The sequence below is a fragment of the Dipodomys ordii genome, unplaced genomic scaffold (assembly GCF_000151885.1).
Source record: "Dipodomys ordii isolate 6190 unplaced genomic scaffold, Dord_2.0 Scaffold23, whole genome shotgun sequence".
NCBI lineage: Eukaryota > Metazoa > Chordata > Mammalia > Rodentia > Heteromyidae > Dipodomys > Dipodomys ordii.
In genome coordinates, this window is record NW_012267239.1 from 38631 (window position 1) to 44630 (window position 6000).

Sequence of the window (6000 nt, forward strand, 5' to 3'; positions counted from 1 at the left end):
GTTTTCAGGCCCCAGGAGGATGGGTCATCCTGCTATCACCAGATCCTAAGTTAGAAGGGCACTGTTTGATGTACACCTACACCTCTGTAAAAGGTCCTTCATTAAACTACTCATGTTGCCCACTGTGGTGTGCCAGCTGCTTCCTCTAGGAACTAGCTCACTATCTCTAGTTTCAAAATCTGGCCAGAAGCATGAAGACTAAGCTCACCATTGAAAATAAAAGGAAGAGACTCCGTTTCCCTGTTGGCTAACATGGTGTTGTCTTAGAGTGTTAATGCTGCTTCACCTCAGTATCTAATGCCAGGTAAGTTATAAACAATGAGATGTTCATTTGGTATAGAATGATCACATTCCTAGTTTACTGGCTCCATCTCAGAGTTTTGTTTTTTTATCTTTTGTTTTGGGGTTTTTGCTTGTTTGTTTGTTTTTGTTGGTCGTGGGTCTTGAACTCTGGGCCTGGGTGCTGTCCCTCAGCTCTTCAGCTCAAGGCTAATGCTCTACCCCTGAGCCACAGCGCCACTTCCAGCTTTTTCTGCTTATGTGGTGCTGAGGAATCGAACCCAGGGCCTCGTGCATGCAAGGCAAGCACTGTACCACTGAGCCACCTTCCCAGACCTGTTTTTTTTTTTAATCTTTTGTTTATTTGTTTGGTGCCCATCCTTGGGCTTGAATTCAGGCCCTGAGCTTTATCTGCTGAAGGCTAGTACTCTACCACTTGAGCTCCACTTCTGGCTTGTTGAATGGTTAATTAGAGATGAGTCTCACAGACTTTCCTGCCCACACACTTTAAACTGCAATCCTCGAATCTCAGCCTCTGAGTAGCTAGGATTACAAGCCACCAGTGCCCAGCTTCTTTCCCAACTTTCTGTCCATCTCTCCATCTGTGTCCTCTCCTAGAGACATCTTCCTGTCCCTAATAGCTTAGGAGGTAGAGGTCTGAAAAGATGGAATATTTGAATACCTTCTTCATACTCCCGGTCTTACTCCTACCTCTGTCCTATGCTGGCTTAGGTCTAGTCCCAGTAAGATTCATATTCCAGATGGCTTTACCATGGGTGGTTGGGGAGGGTTCTGCATTCCTTAGATATGTCCATTTAGATGGTCTCAGTGCCCTGCTGCCCAGAGATGTGACTGCATGGCTCAACCATACCCAGTCATCCTCAGATCCCCAAGTGGAGCCCTTTCCTATCACAGCCTGCTTCCCATGACCCATGGTGTTGAGAAGTCTCCTCCCAGCCCAGCAACCACTGTGACCAAGGTGACCAGGCTCTTAGTTCCAGCCTCTCTCAGGCTTGTGTCCAGCCCTACTTCAGACCTCTAGAGTGAAGAGAAGGCTGTTAGAATCCATCCAAATCACACTATAGCCTGGGGGAAATGAAATGGGAACTACTCCTAGATGAACCTCACTGAACACCCAGATGCCTTAAACCAGGATGACGCTTATGGTCCTCTAACATGTAGGTAAAGGAAGCAGACAGAAAATAGATTAAATTCACATGGTCACTCATGCACTTCGTGGGTATGTATGTGTGTGTGAGTGTGTGCACACATGCACACATTCACGCACACACGTGCAAGCATGCTGGTATTAGGGCTTGAAAAGGCCTTTAGCTTTGTTTTTTGCTCAAGGCTAGAGCTCTCCCACTTGAACCACATCTCCATTTCCAGCTTTTTGGTGGTTACTTGAAGACAAATGTCATATAGGGTTTCCTGCCCAAGTTGTCAAACTGTGATCTTCAGATCTCAGCCTCCTAAGTAAGTAGCTAGGATTGCAGATGTGAGGCACCCCTGCCTAGCACATTCACTATGATTATTATTATTCTTTGTTGTTGTTGTTTTGAGATGATGTCTCAGTTGTAGCCCAGGCTTCAGCCTCTGAGTACTAGGATTACAGGCATGCACCACCAGTTTTTGTTTCTGGTCCTGAGGCTTGAACTCTGGGCCTGGGAGCTGTCCCTGAGCCTCTTTGTGCTCAAGGCTAGTGCTCTACAACTTGAGCCACAGTGCTACTTCTTCTTCTTTTTTTTTTTTCTGTGAAGTTTATTGGAGATAAGAGTCTCACAGTTTCCTGCCTGAGCTGGCTTTGAACTATGATCCTCAGATCTCAGCCTCCTGAGTAGTTAGGATTACAGGTGTAAGCCACCTGCACCTGGCTACCACTAACAATTTTCATTCATGAATTCCTACATTGCCTTTTCCCAGCCCGGTCCCCTGCATTCTCCCATTTACTACTCCTAGAGTCCACATGGCAGGTGACAGAACAACCTGCTTCACAGGTGACCTGACTTTAAGTGACTCCTGGAGCCACACAGACTGGGACCAAGAGGCAACTCTATCCAGTTATAGTCCTGGGCCTCTCTAAACAATAATAGGTAGACACACCATTCTCGGCCTGAGGAAGACTATAGAAAGGACCTGGAGACAGGAAGAGTAGACCTGATTTTGGGGGGCGGGGAGGTGGAGAGTATTTTAGAAGAAGAAACACAAAGAGGAGCTTTTCTTCTATGTAAGAAATTATTCTAGGATGGCCCTGAGCCCCACCTAAGAAGCCCAGGGCTTGAGGTACTGTCCTAACATACAGCCCCTTCCTAACAACTCCAAAGGCTCCTCTGCCATCTGCTGTGACATCCCCATGTCTCCTCCCATATGTTAGGCCTTCCCCTGAGGGAAGCTGATGGACAGATGGGAAGTGTGGCTGTCACATTGCCTCCTTCCAGGCAGATCCTTCCCAGCCTCTAAGTCCAGATGCCTCCCTGGCATTCAAGGATACTAGCCACCTGTCTGAGCCTGTGCCCCAAGCAGGTGTTAGCTTTTCAATCAGCCTGCCCACCTCTCAGTGGTCTGGGATGCAAAGCAGGTCTGGAGCTCTTTACTACCATGGATGGAGGGAATCCCTGACCTGAGGGTGTTCTAAGCTGCTGGAAGTCAGACTGGATATCACACTGGCCATAACAGGAGCAGAGCAAGTTTGTTTTTATCTCAGCCCCTCCTCTCACTGCAAAGGCTACAAATAGCAGTCAGGAGATTCCACTGGGATTCCGCTTGGATATAAGAGACCTCATCAATAATTCTGTAGAAAGCAGGGGACTTGGTGTGAAGGGACTTGGGAGGAAGGTCTGGCATGCTCCACTGGGAATCTTGGCCAGCAGTTCCAGAAGATTCTCTTCTTACTTAGCAAGGATGTCCTAACATATCCCTGCTCCCAGCTCTGGGCCAGGGGTTCACAGACCTGGGGATGGGGGTGCATTGTCCAGCACAGCACCAGCAGTCAAAGCTAGAGAACAGTTGTATTGCTGACCTGGTTTTCTGTTCTTGCCCCTGGCTCCCTAGGGCTAACAGATAACAGATGATGGGGAGGGAGGGTCACGTGGTCATATCTCGCTTGAAAGTTGTTCTCCTTCAGCCTCTAGCTAGGCTAGAGATGGTAGTGCTGACCACACAGAAGGAGAAAGGTTTTGGAGCTAGCTCTGAGTATGTCCTAAGGCAGAAAGCCCTGCTATATTTAAGGGGCCCCACCATAGCCTGAGGGTACAATGGTCACTTGTTTGGGTCTCTGGTAGGCTGAGCTCAAATCTGGGCCTCCACCTATTGCTGTGTGATGGGAAGGTCACTGTCTCTCTGAGGTCCCATCTCTGTGCCTTGTTGAAATGGATGGCTGTAAGAATGGAAAGGAAGTGGCACTGTGGCTCAAGTGGTAGAGTACTCGCCTGAGCTGAAGAGCTCAGGGACAGCACCCAGGCCTGGAATGGAAAGTAATTTATGTCTGTGGAGGCCTGGTCCCAAGTCTGCCATCTGTGAGGGCCGGGTGGATGGGAGCCCTGAAAACTGGAATCTCAGGCAGAGGGCCACTGTGCCCACCCATATGACACCTTCAGGTGAATTAGAAAAAGAGTACTCTGTAGTTTCTCAAAAAGAAAAACAGCTGGGCACCGAAGGCTCACATTTGTAATCCCAGCCACTCAGAAGTCTGAGATTTGAGAATTTTAGTTTGAAGTCACCCTAGGCAGACAAACTGACTCTGTATCTCCAACTAACCATCCAAAAGTCAGAAGTGAAGGTATGGCTCAAGTGGTAGATTGCTAGTCTTGAGCAAAAAAAACCCAAGCAAAAGTACAAGCACCCTGAGTTCAAGCCCCAAACCCTGCTTCCCCACAAAGTAGAACATGAAGCCAGTTGCCGATGGCTTACACCTGTAACCCTAGCTCAGGAGGCTGAAATCTAGAGGAGCATAGTTCAAAGCCAGCCAGGACAGAAAAGTCTGCGAGATTCCATCAAAGTAACCAGTGAAATGCCAGGCTAGAGGCATGGCTTAAGTGGTACAGCACCAGCCAAGTAAGCAAGCCAAGCAAGAGGGAGGCCTTGAGTTCAGACTCTGGTACTGGCAGAGAAATGCATTGTCTTAGTTTGGGCTGCTATAAGAAAGTATCATAGGGGCTGGGAAGGTGGCTCAGTGGTAGAGTGCTTGCCTTGCATGCTTGAGGCCCTGGGTTCGATCCCTCAGTACCACATAAGCAGGGAAAAAAAGCCGGAAGTGGTGCTGTGGCTCAAGTGGTAGAGTGCTAGCCTTGAGCTGAAGAGCTGAGGGACAGCGCCCAGGCCCAGAGTTCAGGCCCCACGACCAGACCCAAAAAAAAAAAAAAAAAGAATGGGAGGTTTAGAGAGGGAGTGCTCTCCTGAAAGTTCTGAGGATGAAGGACCAGAGGCACTAAGGGGAGGGGAAGGCTACTGGTTGTGGGTTTGTGTCCAAATAATTTTCTATGTCAAGAGGACAGGGCCTTTCCTTGTTGTTGTTGTTTTAAATGTACTATGTGACTTTTTTGTTTCCTTTGTATGTTCTTCCCCCTATGGTATATCCCCTGCTGTCACTGTACTTGATTTTGGTACCCTGCATGTTGTATATACATTTGTCTAATTTGGGGAGGGGAAGGGGAATAACAAAACGCTGAAACAAGGACACAGGATGACTTATTGCAACAAGGATACCCACAAGACAGTATATTGGAATTCAACTTTACAACTTTGCTGGGGGAGGAGTGAGAAAGGTGGGGAGGGAAGGGGTAACAATGCTCAACAAGATACGTACTCATTCCCTTACTCATGTAACGGGAACCCCTCTGTACAGCATCTTTACAATAAATAAAAATTTTAAAAAGAGAACAGAGCTTGCAAACCCAAACCAAACATCTTCAGAGTATCTGTAACTATTACATGGTAACTCATACATGTAACACATTTGTTTATATGTAAAATATTAAAAATTGAGCACAAAGCTGGGTGCCAATGGCTCATGCTTATAATCCTAGCAAAACAGAAGGCTGAGGTCCAAGGATCATAGCTTAAAGCCAGCTCAGGAAGGAAAGTCCACGAGACTTTTTTTTTTGGTCTGGTCGTGGGGCCTGAACTCTAGGCCTGGGCGCTGTCCCTCAGCTCTTCAGCTCAAGGCTAGTGCTCTACCACTTCAGCCACAGCACCACTTCTGGCTTTTTTCTTTTTTCTTATATGGTGCTGAGGAATCGAACACAGGGCCTTATGCATGCAAGGCAAGTACTCTACCACTGAGCCACCTTCCCAGCCCCTCCATGAGACTCATCACCAATTAACCACCAAAAGCCAGCATTGGAGCTGTGGCTCAAGTGGTACAGTGCTAGCCTTGAGGGGAAAAGCTAAGAACAGAGTCTAGGCCCTAAGTTCAAGCCCCAGTACTGCCACAAAAAATGAATAAATATATATAAAGAAAGATATAAAAGTTGAGTGGCATGTGCTTATAGTTTCAGCTACTTAGGGGCTGAGGCAGAATTGCTTAAGCACAGGAATTCAGGAGCAATGTGACAAACATAGTGAGACCTCTCATCTCAAAACAAGAAAATGAGTGAATATAAAATATCCAAATGAAGCTAAAGAGGGGTATATGAACCAGAGAATGATATTTATAGATGAAGTCTTCCCACCAAACTCTCCCTTTCCCCCAGTCATTTAATGATCCTGTGAGCCCTAATGAAC